Raw genomic sequence first — 20,811 nt, 5'->3', positions numbered from 1 at the left:
TGAAGCAAGAACACAAAACAATGCACAAAATGAACAGGGTAATCTAGCCACAGGTAGTCAATGATGCCCAATTGCTCTGTGTGCACAGGTTTACTACACATACAGGTTGTTCGGGTTTGCTGTGCGGCCTGTTGTGTCAACGAAGAAGGTGTAAAATTGTCCACTTGTGACAGCTCTGTCCTCTATCAATTAGAGGCCGGCATTTTGGTAGCCATGACAACATGTCCCGTGGGGAAGGACAAGAATTTAACCTTCTTGCCCTGCTGGCGCTGTCAGGTAATGTTTGAGCAAGGAGGTTGAAAAAGGAAAGGAGTCGGCTCATAATTAGTTAAACAGCCTCTTTACTCATTGGGTATCTACTGGCTGGCAAAATACACCAGATTATTATGATTATCATTATTATATTTCAGCCATACCATAGGTATGGTGAAATATATTGTATCCGTAATGTTTCTTTCTCCTGTCAAATCTTCAAATCGAATCAACTCCGCCGTTTCTAAACCGATTGACTTGAAATTTGGCACAAAGGTAGAGTAAGCCAATACCCTTAGGATTTTTCTTCGTTTTTTTTCATATCTGCCTTTAAAATGATTTTATTGAGGTTTTTGTCAATTTTTATGTATATTCTGGGCTCCTGTACCCTGTTATTACAGCCGAATGACATGAAATTTGGTACAGAGGTGCCCTGATCATATGTTCACCCAGATTTAATAACAGTTTTGGCATACGGTACAACAAAATGCTTAATTTTGCGATTTTTGGCCATTTTTTGAAAAAAAAAGCACGTTTTTGCCTCCTGTATCCTCGTTTTACAACCGAATGACCTGAAATTTGGTGTAAAAGTGCCCTTCAATTATGTGCACATGAATTCAATAAAAGTACAACATAATGCTTAATATTGCGATTTTATGGCCATTTTTTGACAAAAATTGGACATTTTTGGCATGCACCTGTTCCCTCGCTTTATAACCAAATGACCCGAAATTTGATAAAGGGGTGCTCTAGATATTTATCCAAAGGACCCATGTATAATTTTTGGCATGGAACACTTTAAAATGATATATTTGGGAATTTTTTGGTCATTTTCCAATGGCCAAAGGGGTCAACGACCTCAAGGCCTATTGTTGCATGAGGGAGATGGCTGAAATATGCTGTATTTGCTCTCAAGCAAATGTCGGCCTTCCTAGTTATAATTAGCACCTTGCCGCGGCCTTGATTTGCACTGTTAAACCTTGCTTTGTCCCATTGTGCCGGATGGCAAGTTACCGATTGATGACTTGCATAGTCTCCAAGCAGACCCATCGGTGCCTTAGAGATAATATATTAAAGCTGGCAAAGGAATATAGCCGGCCAAAGGGAGATAGCCGGCTAAGGGAGTCAAACGGGCACCTGGTGCCGTACTAAGTCCCTGGCCAGCTTTGATACTATCTCTAAGGCACCGTTGGGTCTGCTTGGAGACTAGACTTGCAGACAAGATTGGACCAAGGACGTCCTTGATTGGACTGGGACGGGCGGGAAAACTTTTTATCTTCGAGCAGATAGAAGTCGTTTAAATTACCTGTTTTAAAACAAGATGGCAAGAGGAAATGTAGCAAAGAAGCCAGCTTTGCCTGCAAGACCGAAAAATAACGTGTGGATTTACAAGGAATAAGTTTTTGGTTTTGCATCCAGTCATTAATATCCAATGCATGTGGTCTGGTTACTGGATGTAGTAGACAACTATCTGTAATTGCGCTACTGTTTTCTGCTTCGTGAAAGGTTTTCAGCTTGCAGGGTGTTGTTTCTGTTCCGATACTCATTAAACAAAAGAGGTCGTGAATAACATTTACTCACCCTTATGTCGGTTGCCCTCAATTTGATGAAATGAGGTATGGTTTAGCCTCCATCTACGAGCGCTGGCGGTTATCGTTGGGAGAGTGCTGAATTTCAACATATGCACCAGGTCCCTATGCTGGGAAGGTCGCACAGACACGATCTTCTCGGTCAGCTATTAATTTGTTGTCTAACACTTCGTGAATGACGGAAAACAAACAGCCAAAGACTGCGTGAAGCCAGAAATGACCCGACATAACTTTTTTTATTTAGATTGAGTCCCATGGAAGTTGTTTATACCTTCCTTCACAGAGATTTCCTGTCTTTGATAATAGATTTTTCCACAATCAAGCCGTATGTGATAGATTGTGCTACCATAAAAGGTAATACAAACACTGCCTACAAATTAGTGTTCTATGCCCCGCTGAAAAGACTACAGCTCTTCACAACACCGTTGAGTCGGGATAGTGATACTAGTTCGTGATTTAAGTTTGAATTCTAGACTTTCTGTTTCACTGAACCACACAACGCTGCACAAAGTTACCCCCCTCCCTAAATTACGTAATTACACAACCGTCCGAGCAAGTCTTACAGATGTCCTGACAGTTTTGTTTGTTAGCCGTAACGTTACGTTCAATATCAACACGGTATCAACAAGGCTTCTGTACTCTGTATCTTACTTTGTTTTCTTGTTACTTCCTCCGACTATTTTTTCAGTGTGATTTATCGACCTTAAAGGTCTATAAATGTGCCAAATGTCTAAATCCTTCTGTTTACAGTTCGATTGTTGAAGAAACGTCTAAGAAGTTCAAAAAGTTTCATCTACGAATCATTCAATCTAGATATCAAATCTTGTGTCCAAAGAATCATCACAAACTGTATAATACGTCGATATCGATAGGTCTAAGTTTGTCTTACAAATAAGGGAGGCTTCTATGCATATATAAAAATTTAGGCAGGACGTGACGGCCGATCTAATTTGTTTTGGCCCAAGCTAAACCGAAGTTCTTTTCTGACAATCAATCAGCGCCTTCCAAACTACCAATCAGCGTTCAGACGGATTACACTGTTCACTCTTGAAGAGATCACAGAAGAAGAAGGACAAACAATCTTTCGAGCTCCCGCCTGACAGACTGGCGGAGTTTATTGCTTGTTTTTGTGTGTAACGGAAATCTTAATTTTTGTTGCTTCGTGATTTGTTTATTTTGGGAGATTCTCAGCGCTGGATTTGAACATTGTTGCGGTAAGTCTGGCGCTACCACAATTTGAGTTCGAAAACTTCCCAGGCACATGTAACGTTACACTGATGCCTCGGGTTTTTCTTTTCCAACCTTATAAGTCTTTGAGTATGAGGCAAGTGTTCAATAATCCATAGTTTGTTTCAGTCATTAGCCTATTGTTAGCAAGAGGATAAACGAACAGGATTGATTGTGTTCCGTAACGTTCAAACGTTACCACAAAGAACTGTCGTCGGTGGGGGTGACAAAAATCAAAAGGCCATGGCGTCTTTCACAAAACCTTTTACAGATTTACTTGACTGAAAACTGTCAAGTCAAGGGTAGTTTGACCGTGATTCGGTGTTTAACTGACCGTTTTCTAGTCAGGATTGAGGAACTACATGCAGGCGCTCATAATCAAAATGGGTAAATTCAACCATTGTTACATAACGTTCTAAGAGGGTCTGCATGGGGTGTACGGATGACGATCTACGTTGAATTCTGCAGGGCCCCCGACTTATTACGCTAAATCGAGGAAGGCAATTACGATGAATTTGGTCGCCTCGCCACGAATTACTGATGTTTAGAAAAGATAGTTTCTCTACGAGTTATGGGAAATAATAATTAGGCTGCATAGGCATTACGGAAAAGAGCATACAGACCCTCAGTTAAAGAGATAACGTTACTAGCGTTACATGTATTATGTATTGCACGGTTCCAAAACTTTGTGTAGATTTTGTTATAATCCTGACAAGCCGAATGGGATTCAGGACCTGAATAGCAGTCAAGTTTTTCATAGATGGTTATTTTGAATCTTTGTTTTCAACCTACTAGGACTTCTGTGCAGCTGTGTTAACATTGAAGACAGAAGTACATCAGAGTCAATTCCAAAACTTTGTACATCGTTCATAACTGAATTTTAGGGTAAATCAGGAGTACATTCAGTATTCGTTGTTATTGAGTGCTTAGTGTATGGAATTCTTTCGTGAAGAGACTAGAAAATTTTGTTCCGATGATTAGAGAAACAGCACAGTGTCGTGGAAAGGGGTATCCGATGGTCACGTTTCCAGAGGATCATTTTCTTGTTCATGCCTACCTTCCTGGCCTTTCTTATCGCCTATCGGCTCGCTTTGGGGGGGCTTTTCGTCGCTATCGCTCCATTGGCGGGTGGAAAAATCGTAATTGACTGTTGGTTATAATATTGCAAGGTTTGTAAAACATTTTTCAGATACAGAATAAGTGTAATGATTGTATATGTCAGGCACGACAATTAGTGGAATGATATCCATTTTTGGTTTGTAAACGTTCTCGTATTCAATATGTTTTATGCCAGTCAATAAACGTTGCTGGTATTCCCACCAAGAAATATTCAGTGTGGAGTGATTATGGGTTCTTTTTTGTTGATAACTACAACGGCCGAGAAGGTAGGCATAAATTCATTTTTGTGAAGCAAAAATGTATGTATATCAGACCTTACATATCTTGTTTAACAAATATAACACATAGTGGCTGGCACGCGTGTGACTCACCATAATACATATACAGTAAACACACCGGTAAAAGAAACAACTTATCAAGACCACACTGTAATATAAACTTAGGCAAGCATAGAGCTTTATAAATCGACCATCCTCATATTTTAGAACCTGGAGTATTTTTGGGAAACATATGTAATCAGCGCAAGAACCATCGATAATATCAAACCCACTACAAACCAGTGTCAGTGAGGATATTCCCCACCATTACATGTTTGTTGAGTCAACATCAGCTGCTGGCTTAACTACGATGTGAGCTGAAAAGCCTTTTCCGTTCCCAGGTTTGGGTTGTTCTGTACCATCAGCTGGTGCGCGATGTTGAGTGGTGGACTCGGTGACAGTTCCGCGAGAAGTGACGTCCGAGAAGATCGGCTCTACAAACTTCTCTCGCCCACGGACAAGGATGTAACGGCGAACCAGACGAGACAAGACTTCCTGGGAAAAGGAGCGCACTGTGTGTGTTCATGTAACGGTAGTGCTCAACAAAGACACATCACCACCAGTGATGAACCCGGGGGCACTGTGTGATTACGGCTGGTATTTTAGAGTTTGAAAATGTATAATGTTCTAAAGATATCTTTGTACATAACCCACAGTAATTAGATTTTCCCAAGTTTCGTTAAGTTAGTGCTTCTGCTTCAGGCCAATGGTGAATGTGACTGGTTGTATTTCCCATCGCTAGGTGGCGCTGCAGTTAAAAGAATGTGGTCTCAAACATAACTAAGCCTGTATCCCTTCACCTCATCGCCAACCTGACGAAACTATTCACGAATGTTTTTGACATGTTACATTCAGTTAAAGTATTTCTTCTCCACCTCACTCTATCTCTTTCACTGAAAGCAAACAAATGATTATCAACAATCTACAATTACAGGAGAGTACGTTTGTATACCAGTACATGTATCACTTAACTTCGTGTGATACTGACCTTGTAACGCCGGTCGTTCTCAGCCTTTGCTCGTTCCTGAAAAATAGGAGAACATTTACCAACTCACAGTTTGTCATCTTAAAATTACGTCATCTCTTAGTCTCTTATAAAACCAGCCCTCCCACAATCTCTGTCGGGCATTTGGCCGAAAAAGAGAGAAACCTTCTTAATGCAAAGTCGTTGAATACCTTGTTATCCAGTTCAGACTTAAATCGCTGACGTAAGCAGCACTTTTTGATGACGTTGTTGTAGATGAACTTGGGCGTTGGGATGAGGTTGAAGGGTACGGGTAGAGTAGTGTCGTCACGGATGTACCGCAGCATCATCTTCGTCACTTCGAACCGCCACTCGGTCGTCTCGTTGTCCTGAGATTGTTGCATGTTGCATGAAGATAGTAATGATTTGGGTGCAGTTAGTGGATTTGTAGGTGGGTGGGTTTGTGGACTGGGAATGTGCAATAACAATGACAATCAATAGACAGATCATAAACTGGTTCCAAGTCGGTGTAGGAGTCAGACAGGGTTGCCTCATGTCCACAGTCCTCTTTAACATATTCCTGGAGTTTGTTATGGATGAGCTGAAAAGCCTTGACACAACTTTTCAACTCCATGATAACCTATCCACAGAGGAAAGGTATGCAGATGACACCACACTTATAGCAGCCATATTCAGTAAACTTCAGCTCTCGACAAATGAGCTCGAAGTAGCATGCAAGAAATGGGGCCTGAAAGTGAATGCTGCAAAATGTAAAGTCATCTCTAGTATAGAACAAGAAAACATCTCCATAGAGGGTAAAAATGTTGAAAAAGTCCCTGAGTTTGTTTTCCTAGGAAGTGTTGTACCTGGCACCACAAACGATATAAAGAGAAGGATCTCTCTGGCCGCATCCGCATTTGGTAGGCTAAGAAAAACAGTATGGAACTGCAAGGGTTTCAGTAGATGTCTTAAAATGCGTCTATTCCAAGCACTTATACTCCCTATTGCCACTTATGCATGTAAAACGTGGACTCTAAAAAAGTCTGATGAGTCTCTCCTGTTGGCTTTCGAGATGAGATGCCTAAGGGCGATCCTCAGTGTTTCACTTCGCCACCGAATTCCGAATGTGGAAATAAGAGCGAGACTGGGTATAGAAAACACCATTGTCGATTCCATCAGACTCAGAAGACTAAGGTGGTTTGGTCACGTTGTGAGAAGACCACCACACACACTAGTCCACAAAGCATACTATCAAGATTTCCAAAATCCCAGGCCACGGGGGAGACCCCCGAAACGATGGAGGGACCAAATTCCAAAGGACATCGGACAGAGTATTAAGTTGGCGGAGATGAGTTCGACGAATCGTGCAGTCTGGAGAAACATCACAGATGGAGCAAGGGGCCAGTCACTGGCCTAGGCAGGTAGGCAGGGTTTGTGGACAAAACATTGACTCAAGAAACTGTAGATAGGAGACTGTACATGTACATAGCTCTTGCAATGGGTTCGGGGAAGAAATGATATCGTTTTCGGCCCCCTAGCAACTTTTTGAGGGGAACCGGTAAGGGTGTTTCGTTCTTGGAAAAATAATTTAGTAGAATACAACTAAAGAAAGGATGATTAGGTTGAATGATTTTGGCAAGAAGGAGGCTCGAAGATGTGCTAATTATGCAAATCATGACATACTTTGCATAAGGAATCAATACATTTTATTAATGCAATGATTTAAGGGTATGCCATTGATATATAGAAGAGCGAAAGGAAATGATTTTACAATGTATCAGTTTTGTTTAAAATTATATGACTTACCACAATAGCTTGGTAGGAGTTACTCATCATGGCAATGAGCATGTTGAGGAGGATGACAACTGCTACCACCAGGTACAGTCCGTACAGGGACAGGCCGACGTACATGGTCAGGGTATGTTCCTTATAGATACCGCGCGGGTTGCCGGCCTCGCTGATAGACAGGTCAAGCGTATCCTTCGCTCCCAGACCAAACAGTGACCAGAACAGCTCAGTAAACGAGACAGCAAAACTGGAAATGTGACATGGGAGAGTTAGGTTTGTGTTATATCATTGCCAACGTTTCTGCTACCTTCATCAGGGCAATGAATGAATAGTTCCTTTTAGAGGTTGTGTGGATCCGAAAATCTACTCCTGTCATGAACCTTGATTGAGGGCAAAGGACACCAATGGAAATCTGTATACGTGATAATGTAAAAATAGACAAGTTTAGGGTGTCATAATCTCATCCTTGAACATTCCAGATCATAAGAACTCACCCTACACAGTAGAACACTATCTCAAGTGTCCAAAAAGTCTGAGTTGAAAAAATCCTGACCGGCGGAAGTTATCGCAGTTCTCAAATTTGCCGCCATCTTGGTTTCTGATGACGTCAGCTTAGGGACTGACCACTTCAAATTAGGGGCCTAAAAATGGAACAAAACCTTGAGTTTTTTTCTAGACTCGAACTGGGCTTTCTGCGGCTGCGTGAATGTGGTCAATCCCTTTAGGGGGATACAACCTTAGTCACGTCTGGTGCCGCATCCTTCTCACTGTGGCGCCACCTAGCAGTGGTCAGTGGAACCACTCACAATTGCCCTGAGGAAGGCTACGGAAAGACTGCTGGAATGTTAGCCGGAAAGTGGTTGTTTGCAAAGAACCTACATTCCGCGGGAGTTAGGTTTGGATGTGCACTTGATTATTCATCAACATCAAGATGATTCCTCAGAAGATCACGTTGCATTTTAGGTTTATCAACAGTATATGGTATGCTTTAGCACACTACGTACTTGCCGAAGGCGTTTTCAACCTCGCAGGTGGTATATACCAAAGGAGAGGTGGCATTATCACTCTGTCCACACATTTGGTTGACGGCACCGCCGTAGAAGCCGTACAACTCGTTCAGTCCCGAAGAAAAGGCGACGACGATGATGGCAAAGATAACCAAGAACTTGACGATGTCCTTGATCATGCTTCTCATGGACAGCGCCATCGGGCCGAGGAGCCGGTCGATGGTGAGGAGGTTAAGCAGACGGAGGAAGGCGAAGACGCCGCCGACTGATGTCAGAGCCTCGGCGATGAGGGTCGTGTCGTATGGGTCCCATTCGAAGCGAAAGACCTCCTGGGGACCACCATGCTGACAATACAAGGACGTTACATATTAGACATATATTTTTTTATCGATTATCTATAACGTTAAACGTCAGGGTTTGCTCCATATCGAAATTTTACTTGCATAAAAGATATAGTAGAATGTTGTTGGCGTTGTACGTTTGCCATAGAGAGTGCAATAGAAAAAGTTGCTTCCAAGACGTGTCATAACAAATGTCTTTTCAGGCATCACAGGCTCTACAGAGATAAGGTAATGCCTTCGACATTCACTCACGGTGATATACGCAGCTACGCGCATGGCGAAGGCTGCCAAGTAGATGAGAATGATGAACCACGAGTCCTTCCCTACTGCGTCGGATAGGTAGGTCCGGGCACCCATCTTCCAGATCAGCCTCGTCTCTTCCAACAGCATACCTACATAACGAGAGACATCCAGAGCATGCGTATCTTTATAAAAGGTGAATCATTTTTAGCATAAAGATTGGACTGCAACTGAAATTATCGACTATACTTTGTATTCTTTAGGATCGATGAGGACCGATAGCTCAGAACACGTGGTTGGTAGTTGGTAGCGGTCCCGTCCCTTTTACATTTGCTACACATGCAATGCAGATGTGTGTGCAGGGATGTGTGAGAGCTTACGTATACTGGTGGAATTTCGATCAAATTAGCCAAAATCTTCAGCAATTGTATTATGTATACTAATTTTGTCAAGTCTGCTGGGTTTTGACATGCACGTCTGAAACAAAATGGAGTCATATCGGCAGTTCATATATATATATATATATATACATACCTAGGACCCAGCCTAGTATCATCCACTCCACCACTGTTCCGTCTGAAGCCAGCTCACCGCCTGGTGGACCATTGTAACCGATTCTTTCTGATCTGCAAATATAACGTAAAGCTAACGTCAGAGTCTCATTCTATTGTTCCTCAACATCGTGAACTACGCACTTCATTCCACTGTTGGCACAGACAGACCAAACGAACCGGCTAATCTATGTAATGATACAATTTATTGAGTATTCATCATGGTCCTATACTGGGACGGTGGTCGATATCGACTCCCAGGCACCTGATGATGATGATGATGATGAATGGTTTATTGGTAAAAGAAATCACTCGCAGCCTGTTTGGCTGAATTGCGGATATCATACAAATAATTCTTGTCCAGCCAGAGCTTATTCTAGAAAATTAAAACATCTGTATCATCAATTATATCGATTAACAACATTTAAATAACAATTAAAATTCTGACATTGATAAAATCAAATTAAGTGCGTGTATCAACACTTTTAGACACAACAGATATCCTTAGAGATTTAATACACAACACATATCCTTAGAGATAAGGTCATTAGGCATTCAAAAGGCGCACAACGTAGGGGATCGGCGAGTTTCTTAGTCTGTCTGTCCTACATTTGACATGTCGGTATTTGTCACAGTTTCTGGTTGATCTGTTGTGATAGTCCGATCCCTTCGGTGGCAGCAATGACGGTCTGTGTCTTTCCAAGTACGTTCCGAACTTAAAACACAGCTCTCGCCTGCGGTCCGACAGCAGTGGAATGTTTAAGTTCATCCTGGCTTGTTCGTAGTTAGTGAAGCGCCTGCCAAGTATTGTCCGAACAGCTCTCCGCTGTACTGCTTCAAGCCTGTCCGACTGTGCACAGGTGAGGCCCGGATGCCAAACTGGCGCGCAATACTCCAGAACTGGTCGCACAAACGATGTGAAAATGGTGACAAGGTCCTGAGTGGGTAGGTTGAAATGTTTAAGCTTCCGCAAGAAGAATAGCCGACCGTTAGCTTTCCCTATCATTCTGGTGACCTGCGTCTCCCATTTCAAGTCTTTCTGAAGCCACACCCCCAACAGAAGCGTGATTGGCACAACCTCGAGGGGTAATCCATTAATGGTGAGTACTGGCGGCGGGGGTGGACATTTCATAAAGCAGAAAGTGATGACTTGACATTTATCTGGGTTAAGTAGCATGTGGTTATTGCGAGACCAGTCAGTGAAACCGTCCAGTTCATTCTGCATTGATGATGGTTCAAGGTAGTGGCGCGATTCTGCCATGGACAGGTCATCAACATATTTCCACTGATTAATCAGTGCGTCCCTCATAGCGTCATCAAACACCACTAGAAAAATTAACGGACCTAGGAGCGTCCCTTGTGGCACTGAACAGGTCAGTACCTCCCAGTCAGAGAGTTGGCCTCCATAGCGAACTCTTTGCCGCCGCTGGGTTAGAAAGTCGCAGACCCACGGGATTAGTTCCCCCCGTACTCCGAGTCGTAACAGCTTCTGGATGGCTACAGTGTGGTCTATTCTATCAAAGGCTTTCGAAAAGTCTGTCATAACCATTGTGCAAATGTTCTTGGCCTTTTCAGATTCCCTACAGAGGAAGTCTATCAAACTGACCAGATACAGTGTTGTAGAGCGGCCTCTCAGGCAACCAAACTGCTGCTGGTCCAGTGACGCACTAATGTCCTCCATAATCCAGTTCGAAACGAAGGACTCGGTGACCTTGGCGAGTTGAGATGTGAGAGAGACTGGTCTGAGTTTGTCGACTGATGGAGGTTGTGACTTGGGTAAGGGCACTACTGTGGCGTCTTTCCATACCTGTGGGACGTAGCCTTCCTTGAAAGAAGCATTCATAATGTCCGTGACCGGACCACTTATTTCACATGCAAATTCCTTCAGGATTCTAGCACTCAACTGGTCTGGCCCTGACGCCTTGCCGGCCTTCAGTTTGCGCAGACGGTTGTAGGTATCCCACACGTTGACCTCAGGTGGGGGTGACTTGACGGGCCTGTATGCTGGTAACTGTTCAGGATCCAGGGGCGGTCTTCCCTGTGCCACCTCTGCAAACTTCTTGTTGATGTGGTTTGCGATGAAAGTGTTGTCTGCTTCGTCGTGACCGGGGATGTTGAGTGAGAGCTCTGACTGCTGTATATTTAGGATGGTCTTGATCTCTCTGTACCAATCCGCCGGACTGTCTACCTTAAGGTTTTGTATCCTGTCCCGGTAGAAAGACTTACGCGCCTTTTTTACTTCTCTGTTCACCTTGTTACGCAGGTATTTCCACAAGGCAGTCTTGTTTTCTGAGAATGCCTTCTGTCGTCGACGAATCATGTCCTTGATCTCTGGTTTTAACCACGGCTTGTCATTGTTGTGCATTGTCACCTGCTTGGTTGGGAAGAACTTGTTTATAGCATCTTCCATTGTTGTGTAGAACGTCGCGGCTTTGCTGGCACAGGTAGGGGATGTGTACACTTCATCCCAGGATTGAGAACATATCCATTGGCCAAAGACTCGGCGGTCAGAGTCGCGGATAGGTCTCACTGTCTTGCACTTGGTAAAGTTCTCTTTCCTTGTTATTTGCGGTTCCCACAAAACCGTGCTGTGATCACTCAAACCCAAAGGGCTGCATACTTGGGGAATTTTGTAGTGTTTCTCTAGATTGGTGATAATCAGGTCTAACATAGCCTGTCCTCTCGTTGGTTCTTTCACGACCTGAGATAGGTTGTTTCCGTTGCAGAGTTGACCTATATCCAGGTGGTTGAAGTCTCCCAACAGAATTATTCCGGCATCAGGGTTACGTGTTCGTATGTCATCTGTGACAGAGACGAGGTGTTCTAGTAGCAGTTCCTGGTGAGGTGAGGATGGCGGGTTGTAGACGGCGCCCACGACAACTTGTGACACCCCTCTGGGCAGACGTCTCGGTCTTACTGACACCCATATACACTCTAGCTCAGGAGGAACAGTAATATCTGGTACCAGTCCAGCAGGTATGGAATCCCTTACGTACACGGCCACCCCTCCGCCTCTTCTTGTTGTACGGCACTTGGAGAAGAGTGTATACCCTTCAATAAAAAGACAGGACTCAGGGATGGTTGGGGAGAACCATGATTCAGCCACTACACCAATATCCACACGGTGGTCTGACAGGAAGCTTTGGTACTCGTCCAGCTTGTTGACGAGAGATCTGGGGTTGCACAGGCATACAGAGGGAGTTGTAGCTTGTGTGACATGAGTTGTGTCTTTCTTGGGCTTTACTTCACAGATAACCCGATTGCGTGTCCTTCGCCATGTGTCATTGTTGTTGTTAACGGGGTTAATTCGGTTCGTGACTCGGGTGGTGATCTGACGAGCCAAGTTTCTTCCCCCTCGACATCCTCTCGCATGGAAAACTCTTTTGATACCACAGTCGATGAGAGAACGTTTTACTGCATGTGTAAGTTTACTGTATGATCGCAGGGCTCGAAGAGTTGTCGACGAGTAGACCAGCTGCTTTAAAGACATTATGTTCGGTGTGACCTGGAGTAACCCCGCCACGCAGCATACACAAACAAACAGGTAAAACGTTGCTGGTTTGTCCGATTTTCCCGATCCAAACATGACTTATACGTTAAAGCGTATGGAGATTGTTCAAACTTGCCATGGTCAGGATGATGTACTCTGGTATCCAAGGACAACGCTCCTTAGGACGCTGCCTAGCAGGGTGGAATATGGGGAATTCCTTTGTCTTGTAGTATCTTCCCTCCCCACGGTCGGCGTCACTCCAGGATCATGTCGAAAATCTCCGTCAATTAAGGCGAAAACGCTTCAAAGGGAAAGTCAAAAGTTGGAAAACCCCTAACTACTCGTTTCTCCTTGTAGATTCCCCCTCGATGGTAACTTTCTGCACTAGGAACACACTTTTTGGGTCTAAGAAGTGCAGGAGCTAAAGTAAGGTGGGGCTGCTGTAAAAGCGCCGCCTATCGATAACTGATAAAGCAGATGAATAAGGATAGGGGACAAAACCACGAACAAGGGAGATTTGGTCCAGGTTAAAAGCGAATGCTATAGAAATGTACCTGCAGGCAAATATACATCAAGACAATCTGGACTTTGATATATAGTCAAACCTGTATCAGTGACCATCTCTACATGATGACCACATGGTCTTTGATCTTGGGCGTTGACCTACAGTGAGCCGTACTCAAGTGACCATCTCATCATAGTGACCACCTGGACATTGATATACATTCAAACCTGTACATTCAGATCCGTCGTTATACTTACTAGTAGCCAAACCTGTACTAGTGACCTTCTCGACATAATTACCACCTGGTCATTGATATACAGTCAAACCTGTACAAATGACCACCTCTATTATAAGGACCATCGATCGATATGCAGTGATTGATATGCAGTCAAGCTTGTACAAGTGATCACCTCTACATTATGACCAACTGGACATTGATATACATTCAAACCTGTACATTCAGATCTGTCGTTATACTTACTAGTAGCCAAACCTGTACTAGTGACCATCTCTACATGATGACCACCTAATCATTGATATACAGTCAAATACTGTACAAGTGACCACATCTACATAAGGACCATCTTGTCATTGATGTAAAGTCATAAACAGGTACAAGTGACCACCTCTACATTATGACCAACTGGACATTGATATACATTCAAACCTGTACATTCAGATCTGTCGTTATACTTACTAGTAGCCAAACCTGTACTAGTGACCATCTCTACATGATGACTACCTGGTCATTGATATACAGTAAAATACTGTACAAGTGACCACCCCTACATTATGACCAACTGGACATTGATATACATTCAAACCTGTACATTCAGATCTGTCGTTATACTTACTAGTAGCCAAACCTGTACTAGTGACCATCTCTACATGATGACTACCTGGTCATTGATATACAGTCAAACCTACACAAGTGACCACCTCTACATAAGGACCATCTGGTCATTGATATAAAGTCATAAACGTGTACAAGTGACCACTTGCACTTCTACATAACGACCATTTGTACTTTATGTACAATCAAACCTGTACAGGTAACCATCTCTACATAAGGATAATCTGGTCATTGATATACATTCAAACCTGTACAGGTGACCACCTCGTCATATGACAAAATGGTCATTGATGTGTACTCAAATGGTCATTGATGTATACTCAAACCTGTGCTACACAAGGACCACCTAGACAACACATCCACATAATCATTAAGAACCATGTCTATGTAGAACACCTGCGTTTAGAGGTGGGTGTCAAAACTGCACATTTTGCTGGGGTCGTCTAATAGTGAAAAAAAATGATAGCACCACCCTAATATATAGGCTCTATCACATTGATCCACTAGTTACAGAGCAAAGATTTTATCTATTTGTGAAAAACATGCGATAGCACCCTCTATCATGTTAATTCTCTAGCAAGTGCGATAGCACCACCCTAATATATAGGCTCTATCACATTGATCCACTAGTTACAGAGCAAAGATTTTGTCTATTTGTGAAAAAATATGATAGCACCCTCTATCATGTTAATTCTCTAGTAACAGTTAAACGATTGTGCCTTTTATTGCAAAAAATGTGATACAACCCCTCTATCACATTAACTCACTAGTAAGAGGAAAAGGATCGTGTTTATTAGTGACAAAATTTGATAGCACCCCTCTATCACATTAATTCCCAAATTAGAGGAAAATACTTTGTATATTAGTGAATTAATGTTATAGCACCCTACTATCACTTTGATTTACACATTAGATGAAAAAGATTTTGTCTATTATAATAATTATTGAAACCATGTAATATCATCCTCTATCACTAATTCTCTAGTAAGATTTGCCAGTAAGAAGAAAAAGATGTTGTCTATTAGTAAACAAAATCTGATAGCACTCCTCTATCATATTAAATCGCTAGTATGAGGAAAAAGAAATTCACTGTCAAATAGGCAATTAAGCGGCTTCTACTGTATCACAGTATATTAGTGAAAAATATGTAATATCACCAATCTATCCCATTCATGCATTAGTAAAAGATAATTGTGTGTACTACATTAAAAATATAATAGCACACCTCTGCCACATTGTTTCGAGTGTAAGAGGTGAAAGATTGTGTCTACTAGTAAAAACATCTGGTAGCACCCCCTATAACATTAATTCACTAGTAAGAGGAAGGGGATTTTGTCTATTAGTATTAGAAACTAAAACACACTAGCACCCCTCTATCTCATTATTTCGCAAGTAAATGTTGTCTATTAGCAAAAAAATGTGCGTGACAGCATCTCTCTGCCACATTTCCGCACTAATAAGAGGTAAAAGACTTGTCTATTTGTGAAAAAATATGATAGCACCCCTCTTTCACATTATTTGACCACTGAAAGGTATAAGATTCTGTCTTTTAGTGAAACAAATGATAGCACGCCTCTATCAAATCAACTCACAAGAAAGAGGAAAAACGTGAACATGATATAATAGCACCGCTATCACATCAATTTCCTTGTAGGAGGAAATTTATTTTGTCAATAAGAAAAATCTGATAGCACCCTCTATTGTATTAATTTACTAGTAAGAGGAAAATATGTTTTCAATCAATGAAAAAAATGTGATTCCACACCTCCGCTACATTGATTCGCTTGTAAAAGGTAAAGAATCATGTCTGTTAGTCATAAAATCTGATAGAACACCTCTATCACATTAATTCACTAGTAGTAGGAAAAATATAATGTCAATTAGTGAAAAAAGATGACAGCAGCCCTGTAGCACATTAATTAACATGTAAGAAAAAAAAGATTAATCTTTTAGTAAAAAAATGTGATAGCAGTCCTCTATGACATGAATCCAATAGTAAAAGTTAATTAGAAATATTTTGTTTATTAGTAGAAAAATCAAATGGCACCCCTATATCAAATCAATTCACTAGTAAGAGGGAAAAGATTTTGTCTATTAGTGACAAATGTGATAGCACCCCTTTATCACATTTCTTCTTTAGTAAGAGGGAATGTATTTTATCCATTAGGGGATAAATTTGATAGCACTCTCTATCACATTAATTCGCAAGAGGGGAAAAAAATTCGTTAATTTTAGGTAGAATATTCTATTAGTGAAAAAAATGTGATTGCACCACTCTACCACATCAATTCACTAGTAAGAGGGAAAATATTTTTGTCTATTTGAGAAAAATATGTTAGTACCCCTCTAGTGTCTAAAAGTTAGAAATCTGAAAGCACCCCTCTAACACATTAATTTGCTAATAAAAGGACAAAGATTTCGTCCATTAGTGAAAAATGTGATTGCACCCCTCTATTACATTAATTCACTAATTATGAGAAAAAGATAGCGTTTATCATTGAAAAATATAATATCACCCCTCTATCACATTAATTTGCTTGAAAGAAGAAAAAGATGTCGTATGTTAGTGAAAAATTTGATATCACCCCTCTATTACAAGAAAAAGGTATTGTCTATTAGTGAAAAATGTGATAGCACCCTCCCATTGTATTAATTCACTAAGAGAAAACCATTTCGTCTATGAGAGAAAAAATCTGATAACACCTCTCTATCACACAGTTTCACTAGTAAGAGAAAACAGATTTTGTCTATTAGTTAAAAAAATAGGATAGCACCCCTCTATTACATTAATTCAATAGTAAGAGAAAAAATGCATCTTTGTGAAAAAAATCTGATAGCACCGCTCTACAACATAATTCACTAGTAAAAAGAAAAAACTTTTGTCAATTAGTGAAAAATGTTATTGCACCCCTATATCACATTTAGGTAAAATATTATATTACATGTTGACTTACTTACATCTATTCACTAGTAAGAGGAAAAAGATTTTGTCTATTAGTGAAAAGGTCTGATAGCACCCCTCTATCTCATTAATTCATCAGTAAGACGGACTAAATTGTACTGATGAAATAATTTGATATCATTAAGTAAAAGTATCTAACACGGTTTTTGACTGAAAAACGTTTTTGAACTAAAATAGTAATGTGTTATCTACTCTGAGCCTCTGTTCGGACTAATGCTCGGACGTGATCGGGAATCGTCGCTTGTGGTCGGGTAACGAAGAAATAGACAACATCTAAACACGGCTGTACGACGCAATGACGTCACATAATTAGTCTATTGTATCTCTATGTAATGAGATTGAGCGTGGTCAACTTGCAAATACCGCAAACAAAGCTGACTTTCAAGTTTTTGCTAATATTACATACTAGGCTGTCAACCAAAAGAAACTTTTGCAAGATAATTTTTCTACTTTTTGTTTGTTTTTCATTTTGTTTTTGTTTTCATTTTGCTGTTTATGACGTTGATGCACCGCCCCCCCCCCATCCGTACCCACTGTTTTTAAATACTGGGTATTCAGGAATATCAAATGAACGGACGTTGCAATATTTTTCTAAATAATTGCAAAATTTTGAAACCACAGTCAGTCAAACTGATATCCATAAAAAACATGCCTTTAGAGATAACGGACATACTAGTAGTAGGTCACACTGCGGATAAAAGTTTACAAAACCTGTATTTCTTATCCAGTACTGCATGAAAGGCATAATACCCCGCAGTTGAAAATATACACCTGTAATGGCGACGCGAAGTACAAAATGTATTGTGAGTGCCCCAAACAAATCTTTAAGGGCCCAGTCATATACGCCGTCCAACGCCGGCTACAGCCATGCATATATGTCCTGCAAAGTTCAGCTCTCTTGCAACAAAAAAAGGCTTTTCTTAGTTGTAGCTTGTTTGTTCTGTCACAGCCTGCTTGAAATCCTGTCAAAATCGTACGACGATCGTGCGACATATGTGACCGCGCCCTAGACAATCATCAATTGTGTATATCAATTACAATAATAAGGTGTTGGTATACGGTAAAAAAAAAGCACCATACCTGCTGTCTTCCGACTTTGATAAAGCCTCTCCAAGTCGTTGTCTTCACAGGATGGACCCGCCTCTACCGACGCAATCGAACTCCCTTTACTCTCATTTTCCGGTAATGGCGGTTTCGTCACCACTTTTGCCGCAACTTCGACGGGTTTTCCGTCTTTAACTTGAAAATTCCCCGTCAGTTTTGCCTCCCGAACCTCCATATTAACGTTTTCGGTCATGTCGTCCTTATTCTTTCTGTCCAAGGAAGATTCTTTGCCGCTTCCCCTGTGGCCTTTCTCTCTCAAATGTTTTAGTTTACTGATCTAGAAATGACAAAAAACATCCAAGTCTCATGACTTAATGCTATTTTGGTGTTGTTGCCATGGAGAGGAAATTCCGAATTACGTCAAATGGACGTTGGTCGTGCCTTATTGGACGGCTTTGTTGCTTCCTTACCAAATTAGTCTGCTTCCCCCCGCGTGAAGTCGCCATTTTGAATCTTCCAATTGGATTTTATTAAACTAATTCTCTTATTGGTTCATTAGCTGTTTGAATATACAAATGACAGGCCTATTGCAAAACCTTACATGGAGTCTAATTTTGATGACCAAAACCACAATGAACGGAAATAATGACAACGCGTGATTTTTGTTTCCTCTGGTTTTTAATGCTTACTTGGCGAAGCCGAAGGCAAGGGTCGTTGAACTCTTCTTGAACTATGGTCGCTGTTAGTGTGTTCAGCCGGAGGGTTTTAGAGTCATCTTAGCCTCTACGCTGTTCCTCAGTGATTTTATGTTTAAAAGCTTTTGATGACGTATTTATGCATTCGCACAATAATAAAAAAATTATCTTTAAGTGGTCTAAAGGATTTTAAATATATATGACGTACTTCCTTCTTCTACCTAGAGTGGTGTACCCTCAATGTTTGGACTTTGTGTAGGTTCGGACTCGGGTAATTTTGACGGTGGTACCGTTGTTGTTTCTTTAACCGGCTGCTGTAGTTAGAACAGGGATATGTGAAATGCTAGTTCGCCTTTATCCGCGCGGTAACATATATCCGTTGTATTTAGAAATATGGTATATAGAGCTATCAAGTCGACGGACGGTGCTTTTAAATGACTGTATTTTGAAAGTATTGAAGTTTAAAACCACGTATCTTCCGTCGACATGACATCCCTTGTTACTTTCGCTAGAAGATTATGTTTTCTTGTGTTTTTGTGGATGGACAGTATGACTTTATCAGGCCTATGTGGATCGTCTTGATATTTGGTATGTGGGCAGGTCTTGATAGAAGCAGGTTTATTGTCAGACTTTGAAAGAGAATAATGGATGGTCGTGATTTTTGGTTTGCAGATACCGTAATGCTTGATATGAACAGAAGGTAAATTTGCAAATCAGAATCTAATTTACATAATAATTAATGTTGGGATTTAAAAAAAAACCCCTCTCTTTTCCATGATAAGAATTCCTTTTTATAAACATGAAATGGAGAAAGAGAAGAACGTTGAAAGTAGGTGAATAAAGACCTAATTTGCATAATTAATGAGACTATGATTCTATATTGGTAAACGACTTATATTAAGGACTTGATTGATGAATTGAACAAATTTTGAACAAAACGGGAAAGCTTAGACTCTACCTGTTCCGTATAACTCAAAAAGTCCAAAAAGTCAACAGATAGGACAAGATGTTCAAGAAAAAGCAGCATTTTCAATCAATCAATCAATCAATCAATCAATCAATCAATCGAATGGTTTATTTGTCAGAACGGCGTGGCAGCCAAACGCTAAATTGTGCCTTCTTTACAAAACAAAAGATGTATTACAATACACGATCTCGTGCGTCGCATATTGTTACACAACATCATACATTTAAAACAATTTTAAAAGCATTCACACGTATAGCATTAAAATAATGTATCGGCGTTAAAATTATCTTATAGGTTAAAATCAGGGAGTTTAGTTGGCACTACATGTATAATCCCATTTTGTGCCCTTTACTGCACAACGCAACTGTGTTCTCTGCGCTTTATGTATTCCAGATGAGCATCATTACCTTTGCCAGAGAGGTTATGTTTTCGGTAGCGTTTGTGTGTTTGTTATCTATCGCTCAGTATGTTTGTATATGGACACCATAACTTTAGAAGGTTTTGTTTTGTTTTGTTTATTTTCAAATTTCCAGGTGGGTAGCCTATTCAGTGCTAATACACTGGTTTTCAATAGGGCCCAGTTTCAAATATACATACAAGGAAATAAAAATAAAAAACTTACAGAGAGAAAAGTAGACATACACGTCGGAACATATAAGTACAACTGAAACATGAAAGACACAGATAAATCAAAATCATAAGGTCAACAGTTTGGGAGGTCAGAGGTCACTACTCAGTACTGAGACTATGTTAGGTCTTTCAAAGCTGACTTAAATGAATTTAGGCTTGGAACTTGTTTAATGTAGGCTGGTAGTGAATTAAAGTGTTTAGCACCTCTGTATGGAAATGTACGCTGTCCTGTTGTGGTCTTGAAAAAGGGTTTGTATAGGAGTGATGTGC

The 20,811-nt window shown here is 40.9% G+C and overlaps 1 protein-coding gene across 1 annotated transcript in view; it reads right to left on the bottom strand.

The window, feature by feature from the left end:
* Positions 1-20,811, bottom strand: part of LOC118425535 (short transient receptor potential channel 4-like) — a 30,014-nt gene that overhangs the window by 7,193 nt on the left and 2,010 nt on the right. The gene's annotated exons all lie outside the window — the stretch shown is intronic.

This window comes from Branchiostoma floridae, chromosome 11 (genome assembly GCF_000003815.2).
Source record: "Branchiostoma floridae strain S238N-H82 chromosome 11, Bfl_VNyyK, whole genome shotgun sequence".
In the NCBI taxonomy this organism is placed as follows: Eukaryota; Metazoa; Chordata; class Leptocardii; order Amphioxiformes; family Branchiostomatidae; genus Branchiostoma; species Branchiostoma floridae.
This window is presented reverse-complemented; position numbering and strand designations above follow the sequence as displayed.